This window comes from Pongo pygmaeus, chromosome 21, assembly GCF_028885625.2.
Source record: "Pongo pygmaeus isolate AG05252 chromosome 21, NHGRI_mPonPyg2-v2.0_pri, whole genome shotgun sequence".
Lineage (NCBI taxonomy): Eukaryota > Metazoa > Chordata > Mammalia > Primates > Hominidae > Pongo > Pongo pygmaeus.
This window is the reverse complement of record NC_072394.2, coordinates 66113866-66127368: the sequence shown is the minus strand read 5'-3', so window position 1 is coordinate 66127368 and position 13503 is coordinate 66113866.

Genomic DNA, 13503 nt, shown 5'->3' with positions numbered 1-13503 from the left:
AGGGTGGGGGGCCCACTTGCCCAAAGGGTCTCCAGGGGAACTCAAGAGTCACCTGTCCAGGGCCAGCCAGAGAGTGAGTGCGGAGCCCCACCACGAGCTGGGTCTGCAGGGATCTCACTGGGGATGGATCCCACGCTCCCCTCTCGGGACAGACCCCACACCCCTCCAGGGACAGACCCCACGGCCCCCTCCAGGGACGGACCCCACACCCCCCAGCTGGTGGCCAAGCCTAGGAAGCCTGCCGGGTTGCAGGGCTCACCCAGAGGAGGACCCCATGGGCAGCCGCTCCTCCCCATGGGCACCTGCTCCTCCCCATGGGCACCCACTCCACCTGGCAGCAGAGGCCCTGAAAGGCCCACCCGACCTGCACCCTGGGCGGGAACTGCTCGGCTAAACCCACAGCTGAGTTGAGACGACCTGGCTCTGCCCCACAGGGAGGCCACAGCCACAGCTCTGGGCGCACCGCGGAGGCGCATGTGTTAGTCCCCGTCCCTCTGTGTGTGCCTTTCCGTCGGCAAGGCGGGTGAAGCTGGACAGGCACACACATCCCAGGCTCCTGGGTGGGGGCTCCTGTGGGGCTGAAGCGGGAGGGGCCGTTCCATGGCTTCAGCTGGCTGTAGCCTGGACTCCGCCCTGGCCTGGTGGCCTCGGGCTGTCCAGTCCCCCTGGCCCGCTCCTCACCTGCCCTCTGCTGAGGCCACAGCAGCCCCTGGACGCCAGCGCCCCTGGTATGCAGGGGTCGGCCAGTACCTGGAGGCCTAAGGACACGCAGGATTAGAATTGTGACCTAAATTCTCAGAATTGGCTCTGCCCCCGATTATGAGAGGCCTGAAAACAGGCCCAGAGGCGTTGCAAGTGGCTGCACGAATTCACTCATTCACTCATTCATTCACTCACTCATTCATCATTCACCAAACAGGCACGCACCCCAAGACCTCCCGCAGACTGAGTCCAACAGGAGTCTGGGCTCACGGATCCTGAAGCCCAGACCCGGCGCAGGAATTACAGAATTCAACAGGTCACCGCCTGCTGCTCTGGAGAGGGACAGGCGAACAGAAATGCCTGCCCAAGACTCAGGGGCACTTGTGCTGGGAGGAGGGCACTAGGGACGTGCGGGGCTCCCCAGGACAGCTGCCCCGGGCCATTGCTGGGCTGTGCACGGACAGTGACTGGGGGAGGGCACAGTGGGTCAGAGCTTCACACCGCTGTCCCCAGGGGCATCCATCTCCAACGAGGACAGGGCCAGGGCAGGTCATCTCTCCATCAGCCTGAGGTGGCGGGTGGGTGCCCAGATGGCTCCCTCCAGCCAGCGTCCCTCCAGCCTGGCACTGCTCAGCAGGGCGCTCTGGAAGACCTCTCCTGACCATTCTGGCTAGCTTTGGGGCCCACTCCTGACGGAGAAGCAGAGGGCAGATGGTGTGGGCCCCTCAGAACTGGAGCTGTGGGAGTACCTGGAGCTCGCCATGGACACCCAGGGTCCCATGGTGACCCAGTTTTGGCTCTGGGTCTGAATGGGCTTCCCAGGGCATGTTAACTTGGACTGGGAGGGAAAACTGGCTTCCGGGAGGTTCTGATGCCTGGGAGGAGACCATGGCTGGAGCTGGGGGCCCCCACCGGATGCAGGATGAGCGCTTGAGGGAGGGTGCTCTGGGTGCAGGGCTGAGTCCTACTTAACAAACACATCTGGCCACGGGACAGCTATGGAAAGAAAGGCAGGAACAAGCATGGTGAGCACGTGCAGACGCGGGAGCCCAGCGCTGCTGACAGGGAGGTGACATGGCGCAGCCGCTGCAGAGAACACACAGGCAGCGGCTCCTCCAAACATTCCGCATAAAATTAGCACACGACCCAGCAATCCCACGTCGGGGCACAGACCCCCAAACACCTGAACGCGGGGTCTGGCCGAGACATGTGCACACCCAGGTAGGCAGCAGCGTCCTTCACAAGAGGCAGAGGCAGATGCAGCCCAGGAGGATGAGCCAGCGTGGTCCATCTGTGCCATGGAATTTACTCAGCCTCAGAAGGAGAGAAATCCTGACACAGGCCACAACACTGACAACCTTGAGTACATTTTACAAAGTGAAATAAGCTGGTCACAAAAGGGCAAACACTGTACAATTCTACCTGTAGGACGTATTAGAGTAGCCAGATTCAGATTCAGAAAGATGGATGGTAGGACGATTCTACCGGTAGGACGTATTAGAGTAGCCAGATTCAGATTCAGAGAGATGGATGGTAGGACGATTCTACCTCTAGGAGGTGTTAGAGTAGCTGGGTTCAGATACGGATGGTAGGAGGTGGGTGCCAGGGACTGGGAAGGAGTAATGGGGGTGAGTGTTTAATGGGGGCAGAGTCTCAGTTTGGGAAGATGAAAGTCTTGGAGATGGACAGTGGCCAAGTTCACACAACAGTGGGAATGTGCTGTACTTAAACCACTGAACTGCGTGCTTTAAATGATGATGATGGTAAGTTTTATGTTGTGTATTTTACAATTTAAACAAACAACAAGGGCAGAGCCCTCTTCCTCCTGGGCTGGGTCTTGGCCAGCAGAGGGGACCTCGACAAGCCCATGGTCATCTCCTTGGGGCCCAAAACTGGGCTTAGCAGCTACAAGAACTTCGTCAGTTTTGAGCAGACTGAGGTCTGGGCGCTGGGCTGGGGCTCAGGGCAGTGGATCCGAGCAGCCATGGGCTGGGCCGGGGATTCCAGGGCTCCCTCATCCTTCATGGCCTGGAGGTCTTGGAATCACCTTCTGGCACTTCCCAGATGGCCTCATCCTGTGTCCAGTATGGACGTGCCAGCACAGCCCGCTCCAGCCCCTGTCCCGGTCGGCTCCTGTTCCTCACTCTCTGCCCCGTCCATCACCTTCCACACCCGGGAGCTGACCCCACACAGCCCTACGCCTGGTCCACACTCTCCTCGCCTCCTTCCCCTGGCTCCGGGACGGTATGACTGTGCTGTAGGAAGGGCCCACAGCATCAACCTGCTGGTTTGAAGAATTGGAAACTGAGGCCCAAAAAGTAGAACAAGGGGGCCCAGGGAAAAATAACCAGTCTGTGGGCAGAACCCGGAGTCTGGCCGCCCGTGGTCCCCACTTCTGGCAGGACTCAGAACCACCAGGTCACCAGGGGTCCCTGAGGGGCAGACAACAGGCACCTCTCACCTTCCAGCACCCACCTGCCCCAACTGCCAACCTCAGATGTACACGCCACTGAGAGACACAGGAGCTCTCAAAGGTGGAACAGGAGTTCACTGAGGAGGAGCCCCTAAGACACCCACCAGGTATAAGCACGTGGATCTTCTCAGACCAACCCACAAGCTGCCGGTTTAAGGATTCTAACTGGAAGCTTCTTCTGTGTGTACAGAGCTGGGCTTCCGCACTTGCTCCTGTGAGCTTGTCTGTCCGGGACCTCCTGTAGCCCTCCACCTGGCCAGGCCCATACCTCCTCCTGCAGCCCCTCCACGTCCACTGGGCCCGCGCCTCCTCCTGCAGCCCCTCCACCTCCACTGGGCCCGCACCTCCTCCTGCAGCCCCTCCACCTCCACTGGGCCCGCACCTCCTCCTGCAGCCCCTCCACCCGGCCAGGCCCGCACCTCCTCCTGCAGCCCCTCCACCCGGCCAGGCCCGCACCTCCTCCTGCAGCCCCTCCACCCGGCTGGGCCCGCACCTCCTCCTGCAGCCCCTCCACCTCCACTGGGCCCGCACCTCCTCCTGCAGCCCCTCCACCCGGCCAGGCCCGCACCTCCTCCTGCAGCCCCTCCACCTCCACTGGGCCCGCACCTCCTCCTGCAGCCCCTCCACCCGGCCGGGCCCGCACCTCCTCCTGCAGCGCCTCCACCTGGCCGGGCCCGCACCTCCTCCTGCAACCCCTCCACCTCCACTGGGCCCACACCTCCTCCTGCAGCCCCTCCACCCGGCCGGGCCCGCACCTCCTCCTGCAGCCCTGGCCGCCTCCTCCCTCATAGCTGCTGCCTGCGGACCCCCCACCTGTGGTGCTCCTTGCCCTGAAGTCTGCATGGCCCACGGGGAAAATCCCAGCTCCCCAGCAGCACTGGGACCCTCCGAGGGCGGCCCTCTGTGCCATCCCCATACCCGCCTTCCCTCCTCTCTACTCTCTTCTAGAACCTTCCTGAACTTCCTGGCCCCTCCCAGTCCACCTCCAGCCCTGCCTCCTCCTTGGAGCCCCCAGCTGCCCTGAACCAGTGCCCCCTGCACCGCGCCCCCCGTCCCCTGCCTGGAGCTGCGTCCCGCGGGTGTTTGTTCTGTTTCCATCCGCCCCCCGCTCTCTCCTTCCCTCCAGCCGGGGCCATGTCCTCAGGCTTGGGGATTCGCTGACAGTGACCACCGGAAAGTCCCAGCACCCGAGCTTGGCTGAGTCCTTGGGAGCCCTACCCGGCTGCAGCCGTGTCTGCTTTAATAAAATGCAAAACACTTCATTTCATTTTCAATTTAAAAGGAAAATGGTTCATCTCAAGAGCTCATCTCAGGAGACAAGGACCGTGCCGAGTGTCGCCTCCTGCCTGGAGTGACCCTGGGCGGGGACCCCTGGGTCTGCCGTCAGCCAGCGGAGAGAGGGAGCTGCACCAGCCTCTCACATGAGCAGGAGCACCTATGGAGCACTTGCTGCAGGCAGTGGGGGCAGGGAAAGAGGTGAGGCCGCACCTGCTGGAGGGGGACTGAAGGGCGAGCAGGGTCTGGGGGTGGCTCTGAGGGTGGAGAGCACACGGCGCCCAGTCTCTCCGCAATGCCGTCCTGCGTGGCCCTGGGTGTGCTCCCTGCCTCAGATGTCACCTTGTGCCTCTCTGCGTGCCGGGTGGGTCCCTGCAGGCTCACGAGGGGTGGTTGCTTGGCCTCGGTTTGGCCTGCACCGTCCTCCGGCCTCACGTGGCCTTGTCTTCACACCCAGCGTGGTCATGTCTTGGGAGCCCATCACCCACGCACCCCTCAGGGTGGAGCCCCCACCTGGACTCAGGACCCCAGGCACCACACCCAGGCAGTGGCCCCAGACCCTCCCCTGTCCAAACATGAGATCTCTCGTAATGCAGCCAGGTGGTGTCCAGGGGACTGAGGCCCACCAGCGCCTCCGCCTTTTCCCGGCCTGACAGCGAATTCCGGTGCTGCTTCCTCAGCCTTGGCTCAGATGCCATCCTGCCACTGCAGGATTTGCCTTCTGCTCTGCATCCTGGCTCTGTCATCAGCAGCCCTGGTCTCAAGGGGAGGCCCCCTGGGCGCACCAGCTCCTGTGTCTCAGAGGCTATGCAGACAGGAGTCCCTGGACTGGGCTGTGTTTGCTGGGGTTCCTTCCCTCCAGCAATGAGTCCCCAGATCATCTCCCTGGTGTGCCTCAGTTCTCGAAGGTCCCGGCAGCCCCTCTGTGCCAGGCAGTGGCCCCGCGCCAGCAGCCTCCTCCCACACACAGCCCAGGAGCTGGAGGAAACAGCTCAGCCAAGCTGCACCGCCAGCTAGAGCCGGGACTCCCTCCTTGACATTCAGAGCTGCTAAGTTTTCCTGCGCATGGTTGGTTTGACATTTGCATTGGAATGGATTTATGTTAACTTCCTCCCTGCTGCTGGCCGGAGACCAAATCCTCCTGGTTGCTCAGGCAGTGATCCCCGGATGGGCCACCGCCTCATTGCCTGCCTTGCCACAGGGAGGCTCTGGGACCTGAGACCACCCAGGCGCAGACTCGGTGCTGTGCAGCTCATGGAGCGCCCCCACCTCTGCCCCCACCGAACCCTCTAGCCCCCTTGTCTTGGAAGGACACAGCTCCCCTTCCTGGCCCTCCCCCAACCCCAAGTCCTCGCCCAAGCGCTGCTTCCTCTATGAAGCTTCCCTGAGTGGCCCTCTTGGAGGGTCAGTGTTCCCTGGCGAATTCTGACCACACCTGGCCCCTCCATCATTTCATGGACGCAGCCCTGGTCAGCTCCACTTGGGTCGGGGCTGACGCGGCTCATTCCCTTGCACCCCAGCACAGCGCAGGACAGGCTATTCACCTGGTGTCCAATCCGCCTGTGCTGTGTGTTCCCTGCAGCCAGGAGCGGCCACCACGCATCCATCCACCCTTCCGTCCTCCCTGAGGGCCGGCACTGCCTCCCAGATCCTGCTGCATACACAGCAGGTGCAGAATGGGTGCTCGCTAACTCCATGGGACGACGAGGTGTCAAACCTGCAGCCACCGGCTTCTGACGGGAGATTTGCTGAGAGCCTGCAAGTCCCACGGGCCTACTGGGGGGCTGTGCACAGAGAGCCTAGGAGGCCACATCCCAGCCCTGGCACTCCCCACCCACAGCAAGCATTGCCCCAGGAGCCAGGCCCAGGCTGCACCCCCAACACCGGCCCTGCTCCTTCCTCCTCTAGGCCCAGGCCCCAGGAGCCAGGCCCAGGCTGCACCCCCCCAACACCGGCCCTGCTCCTTCCTCCTCTAGGCCCAGGCCCCAGGAGCCAGGCCTAGCCTGCACCCCCACACTGGCCCTGCTCCTTCCTCCTCTAGGCCTAGGCGCCTGCCTGACACATGTCCACCATGTTCACCTTGCCTGTGTCACACACGAGAAGACTGAGGCTCAGTGAGGGCCCAGCAGAGCGGGTGGAGCTGGTCAGCCGGGCTGTGCCCTGACATGTGGGGGTGGGGGGTGTGGAATCCTAATGAGGGAAAAGGAGTTGGGCTGGCAGGACCGAGGGAAGGCAAAAAGAAGAAGCAAAGAAGCTTTAAGTCTGCCCTTCTTCATTGTCCAGGACACACAGCCCTCCTGCAGAAACAACTCATAGTTTTCCTGTGCCTGGCTATCACCAGACCCTTGGCTGATAGGAGAATGGATGTTAGCTGACTGCAACCTTGGCGTTATCAGCACTGCCCATGGCCCTCTCCAGCACACAGCACAGGCACTGTCCTATAACATCCCCAGCAAGCCCTCATCTCTTTGCAGTGGCTCCTCCCTTGCTGACCTGCCCGTTGCTTCCATGCTATGCACGTTTCTTACTTTCTCTAATAAATCTGCCTTTCTTTACCTACAACTGTTTTGGTAAATTCTTTTTACGGCCCACACAACACCAGCCCCAGATGGTCACTACTCAAGACGGGGTCACTTCCTGCCATAGGTGAACGGGTGAGGTCCCGGGATCCAGTACAGTCCAGCGTGGCTGCAGAGTGTGTGTGTGGAGGCAGGTGCTTCTGCAACCCTGTGCCTTCTCAGGGTCTTTGGGCTTTGCCTGGGCTGCCCTGAGGGGCGCTGAATCTGAGGAGGGCAGAATGAGGGGAGCATGGAGGAGCCCAGGTAGGGGTTTGGGAGGAGCCACAGGCCCCAGTGCCCCCCAGCCCCTGCTCAGCCCTCAAGATGTAGCCAGGAGGTGGAGGTCTGTGGGCTACACCTGTGTTCTTCCTTCTGTGCTTGTGAGACCCCCGCCCTCCACAGTGCAGACCAGGCCAGAGGGAACCTGAGGGGCCTCTCTAAGTGGCAGGCCGGGTGCTGTGGCCTCCGTGGGGATGTGGGTGCTGCTCAGAGGGCTGCCTGTCTGCCTGGGGACCAACCTGGACCTTCCCCTCAGACGGGCCCTGCCAGGACTCTGAGGCCAGGAAACCTGGTCTGCATATACTGTGGGGGCCCCTGGTGTAGTGAAAATGGACAAACAGCACCCAGGAGTTAGAAGGTGAGATGCAGGCAAATGTTCACATAGAAGAAAGGGGTGTGGCAAACTAACTTCTCCAGCGGCAGCTGCATAGGTGTATCCCATGTACTCCCCCCATGGTGGGACCTTGCCTTTCCTCCACAGGGAGGTGGGGTCTCCATTTCCTCCCCTTGGGCCTGGGGGACCAGGTTAGAAGGCACGGGAGTGACACTGCCTGACTCCAAGGCCAGGCCAGGATCCGCAGGGCTGCTTCTGCATGGCTGTTTCTCAGGATGCCAACTCCTGGAATCCGGACACCATGCTGCGAGGAAGCCCAGAGGCCACATGGCCACGTGTGTGTCCTGGTCAACACTTCCAGCTCAGGCCTCTGTTACAGCCTGTACCAGCCCCCGACACGTGAGTGAACAAGCCTTCGAGGCTTATGGCAGAGGCCCTGCACACTGGGAGTGGAGATCGGCTGCGTGCCGTCCAACTCCTGAGCTGTAGAAACTGAGACGATAAATGGTTATCGTTATTTTTAAGCCACTATGTTTTAGCACAATTTGTTACTAGGCAACAGATACACAACGACTCCTCTTTCCTGAAACTGATTGTGTAACACTGGCATTACCCCTTCCTCATACGTCTGCTAGAGCTTACCAGTAGGTTACTCCTTCCTTACACGTTTGTTAGAATTTACCAGTGGAACCATAAGAGCCTAAAATTTTCTTTTTTGAAAGGCTTTTAACTACAAATTCAATTTCTTTAATAGGCATAGGACTATCTTGGTTATCTATTTCTTCTTAGAAGAGTTTTGGTAGTTTGTGTCTTTCAAGGAATTGGTCCACTTAAGTTGTTGAACCTGGGTGTAGAGTTGTCCCTAGTATTTTTTTATTGTTCCTTTAATGACTAGTATTGAGAGTGATGTCCCCCTCTTTTGTTCCTGATATAATTTGCATGTTCTTTTTGCAACTGTCTCACTCTGTTGCCCAGGCTGGAGTGCAGTGGCGTGATCTTGGCTCACTGCAACCTCTGCCTCCAGGGTTCAAGCGATTCTCCTGCCTCAGCCTCCCAAGTAGCTGGGATCACAGGTGCCTGCCACCACACCCGGCTAATTTTTGTATTTTTAGTAGGGACGAGGTTTCACCATGTTGGTCAGGCTGGTCTTGAACTCCCGGCCTTAAGTGATCCCCCTGTCTCGGCCTCCCACAGTGCTGGGATTACAGGAGTGAGCCACCGTGTCCAGCCTTCTTCTTTCTTTTTTTTATTCCTCAGTCTGTCTAAGGTTTATCAATTTTATTTTTTCAAAGAAACAGATTTAGGTTTGGTTGACTTTGTTTTCAATTTCATTGATTTTTGCTGTAATCTTTATTATTTCCTTCGTTCTACTTTCTTTACGTTTAATTTTCTCTTCATCTCCAGTTTCTTTAGGTGGAAGTTTGGGTTACTTATTTGAAATATTTCTTCTTTTTTTAATAATTTAATACCATAAATTTTCCTCTAAGCACTGCTTTACCTACCTACCACAAATTTTGATTTTATTCTTTACATTTTCATTTCAGTTCAAAATATTTTCAAATTTTTCTTGAGACTTCCTCTTTCATGGATTATTTTAGAGTGTGCTATTCAATTCCCACATATTTGTGAGACTTCACACATATTCTGTCATTTAATTCTAGTTTAATTTCTTTATGTTCTAAGACAATACTTTGTATGATTTCTATTCTTTTAAATTTTAAAGTTTGTTTTATGGTCAGAATACAGGCTATCTTGGTGAATCTCCATGTGCACCTGAGAGGAAGGTGCTGCTGGGTCTCTGTGTATTATTTTGTTTTATACATGTCACTTAGTTCCAATTAGTTGAGGTTGTTAAGGTCATCTGTATTGTGACTGATTTTCTTTTTTTCTTTCTTTTTTTTTTTTTTTTTTTTTTGAGTCTCGCTCTGTCTTCCAGGCTGGAGTGCAGTGGCACCATCTCAGCTCACTGCAACCTCTGCCTCCTGAGTTCAAGCAATTCTCCTGCCTCAGCCTCCTGAGTAGCTGGGATCACAGGCACCCACCACCACACCTGGCTAATTTTTTGTATTTAATAGAGACGGGGTTTCACCATGTTGGCCAAGATGTTACTGATTTTCTACCTAACTGTTCCATCAGTGACTGCTGGGGGAGTGCTGACATTTCCAGTTATAACTGTGGATTTCCCAATTTCTCCTTTTAATTCTCTCAGTGTTTACTTCATGTATTTTGAGATGCTGTTATGAGCTGACTACACATTTAGGATGGTTATGTCTTCTTGGAGAACTGACCTTTTTATCATGAGGTAAATGTTCCTCTTTATCCCTGATAATATCCTTTGTTCTGAAGCTACTTATTCTGATATTAACAGAGTTACTCCAGGTTTCTTTGGCTTAGTGTTTATATAGTGTATCTTTTTCCATCTTTCAGCTTTTTACCTATCTTTGTCTTTATACTGAAAGTGACTTTTTTTCACACACCATAGTTAGATATTGTTTCCTAAAATCCAATCTGACAATCTCTTTATTTTTAACTGGTGCTTTTAGTTCACTCACATTTATAGTGATTATTGATATGGTTGGATTAAAATCCACCATCTTGCTAGCTATTTTCTATCTGTTCCATTTGGCTTGGTTTCTTTTCACCTCTTTTTTTTTTTTTTTTTTTTTTTTAATCTTCTCTTGGAGTAATTGAACAGTCTCAGGTCCTCCTTCACATCCTTTGCAATATTGGGAATTATTGCATATTTTACATTTATATGTGCTATAAACACAAAATACATTGCTTCTGTTTTTTGCTTTGGACAGTTAATTATATTTTAGAGCAAGTAAAAGTAAGAAAAAGTAAACTTTATTTTGAATCATTTTATTCAATTTCCAATGCTCTTCATTGCTTTGTATAGACCCAAGTTGCTGCCTCTGCCCGAAGAATTCCTTCAGCATTTCTTGTCAAGTAGATCTGACGGCCATGCATTCCCTCGGGTTTTGTTTGCCAGAGAAAGACTGAATCCTTTGTATTTGGTGGATAGTTTTGCTGGCAATTGAATTCTGGGTTGATAGTTTTGTTTTGTTTCTCAGTAATTTAAAGCTGTTACCCCATTGGCTGCTTCCTTGAATGATTTATGACAAGAAGTCAGCTGTGATTCTTACATCCTGTTCCTCTATAGATATTATGTCCCCACCACACCCACACTCCCAGGCCACTGGATGCCTCCAAGAGTTCTACTTTGCCTTTAGTTTTCTTTTTTCTTTTTTTGAGATGGAATCTGTCTCTGTCGCCCAGGCTGGAGTGCAGTGGTGCAATCTCAGCTCACTGCAGCCTCTGCCTCCTGGGTTCAAGCAATTCTCGTGCCTCAGCCTCCTGAGTAGCTGGGACTACAGACGTGCACCACCACATCAGGATAATTTTTGTATTTTTAGTAGATTGGGTTTTGCCATGTTGGGCAGGCTGGTCTCGAACTCCTGACCTCAAGTGATCCACCCTCCTCGGCCTCCCAAAGTGCTGGGATTACAGCTGTGAGCCACTGTGCCAGGGCTGCCTTTGCCTTTAGTTTTCAAAAGTTTGAATTTGATATGCCTAGGGGCAGTTATTTTTGGTATTTGCCCTACTTAGTGTTAAGTTTCTTAGATCTGTGGCTTAGTGCTTGTCATTAATTTTGAAAAAGATACAGTCATTATTTCTCCAAATGGCTCTTCCCTATTTTCTCTTTTCCTTCTGTTCTTAGATGCTCTGCCTTCCCCTCCCCGATGTGTGTACATGTGCAGGCGTGCACGTGTGTGCACATGTATGTGTGTGCGTGCATTGCCTGTGTACGTGTGTGGGCATGTATGTGCTTGTGCATATGTGTGTGTGTTGATTAGCATGTTTGTCCATATGTGTGTGTGGGGGCGTGTGTGTTTGTGCACATGAGTGTGTGTGTGTGAGTGTATACGTGTGTGTGTGGGCATGCACGCATCTGTGCTTGTATGTGCATGTGTGGGTGGGTGTGTGCACATGCATGTGCATGTGTGTGCGTGTGCATGTGTGCAATGGGGTCTTGCACATGCACCTGTGTGACTGTGCATGTGCTTGCATATGTATGTCCGTGCACATGTTTATGCATGTGTGTGCGTGTGTGGGTGTGCACATGTGTGTGCATACGTGTGTGCATGTGCGTGTGTGGGCATGCACGTGCGTGTGCATATATGTGCGTGTGTGGGTGTGCATGTGCATGTGTGTGCATGTGTGTGTGCACGTTTGTGCATGTGTGTGCATGTGTGGTGTGCACGTGAGTGTGCATGTTTGTGGGCGTGTGGGTGTGCATCTGTTTGTGCATGTGTGGGTGTGCATGCACATGTGTATGCGTGTGTGGGCATGCATATGCGTGTGCATGCGTGTGCATATGTGTGTGTGCATGTGCGGGCGTGCGTGCGTGTGCTTCTGTTGTTATTAGTTATTGATCTATCCTCACGTTCACTGATCCTTTCCTCCACTGTGTTGCATCTACTGCCCCATCGAAAGCATTTTTCATCTGTGTAGCTGGGGTTTTGGTTTGACGTCTTTCCATCTGGTTCTTTCTTATCATTTCCCTCTCCCTGCGGAAATTACTCATCTCGTCTTGTACATTGTCTACGTTTTCTGTTAGAACCCTTAACATACTACTCAAGGTTATTTAAGTTCCTTGCCTGATAGTCCCAACATCAGTGTCATACCCAATTCTGGTTTAGATGATTATTTTGCCTCTTGGGAGTGTGTTTGTTCCTGCTTTTCACATGTCTTATAATTTTTTATTGGAAGGCAAGCATTGTGTGGGGGACAGTAGATATTGCCGTGAGTGGCTTTATGCTAGGTGATGACCTGGCCTTCCGTCTCTAGGTCTTTGGTGTGGAGGTTTTATTAATCAAGTCAGGACTTGGACTTGGTTTGAGGTTGTTGCTATGGTTACCTTCTGTTTTTAGGGGATAGGCCATGTGCCAGGTGTTTTCTCAATGGCTTTTCCTTGGCTTTGTGTCTTTTCTTGGTTTCACACCCAGGGAGAATGATTCTCTTTCAGCTCTTCCAGTTTTATTTTCATGGAGCCCTTGTTAGTCTTGCATGAAAGGGTGGAGAATGTTTCTGGCTCCATCTCAGGCAGGCACTGTGTCCTCGGGTCTTGGGGTGTGGCCTTCACGAGCGCGCTGGTTCCTTCCCAGCCACGGAGCTGGGCCAAGCATTTTCCATCTTGTTCCCCAGGGCCAGAGCTTCTCCCTTCTCACTTCCTCTCGTTCAACTGCAGTGTCTTCCCGCAGTGTCCTGGGGTGATGGTTTCTGCGCTCTTCCCTCTGCAAGTGAGTCTTGCGCTTCACAGGAGGGTGAGGAGATGGTGCTGTCTGGTGGTGGCTGCCATTCCCCTTGCCCGCTAGTGCCAGAGGGAAGATTTCTTGTAATTTTCCACGACCTTTCCTGTGAGCCCCTGGTGGACCCTGCAAAAGGGGGACCCTCCACGCCCATGTCTTCGTGGGGGTTCCCAGGGTCAGACCGGCCTCACGCAGACTTTAGAATGTGCTAACATTTAGCCGGATCTTCTTCCTGGCTTATTCGGCATCCAGCAGTGCATGCCAGGCAACCAAAGGCTTGGGTCCTGTGTCTCGCATCTGGAGCCTGGTCCCTGTATCTCCACAGATTTGGAATGAGTGGTTGGCCAAGACCTGAGCTTTCTGATAGGTTCCAGAAGGTGCTCATTTCCGGGCTTTCCCGTGTTTCCTTCATTGTAAGCATGGGCGTGATGGTCTTTTCAACTCTCTTCATTGAGCCCAGGCTTGAAGGCTTCTCTTCGTTTGTGAAGGATAGTTTTGCTGGGTATAGAATTCTAGGTTGACTTTTAAGGCTGTTGCTCCAAAACCCTGCTGCTCATGTTGTTTCTGAGG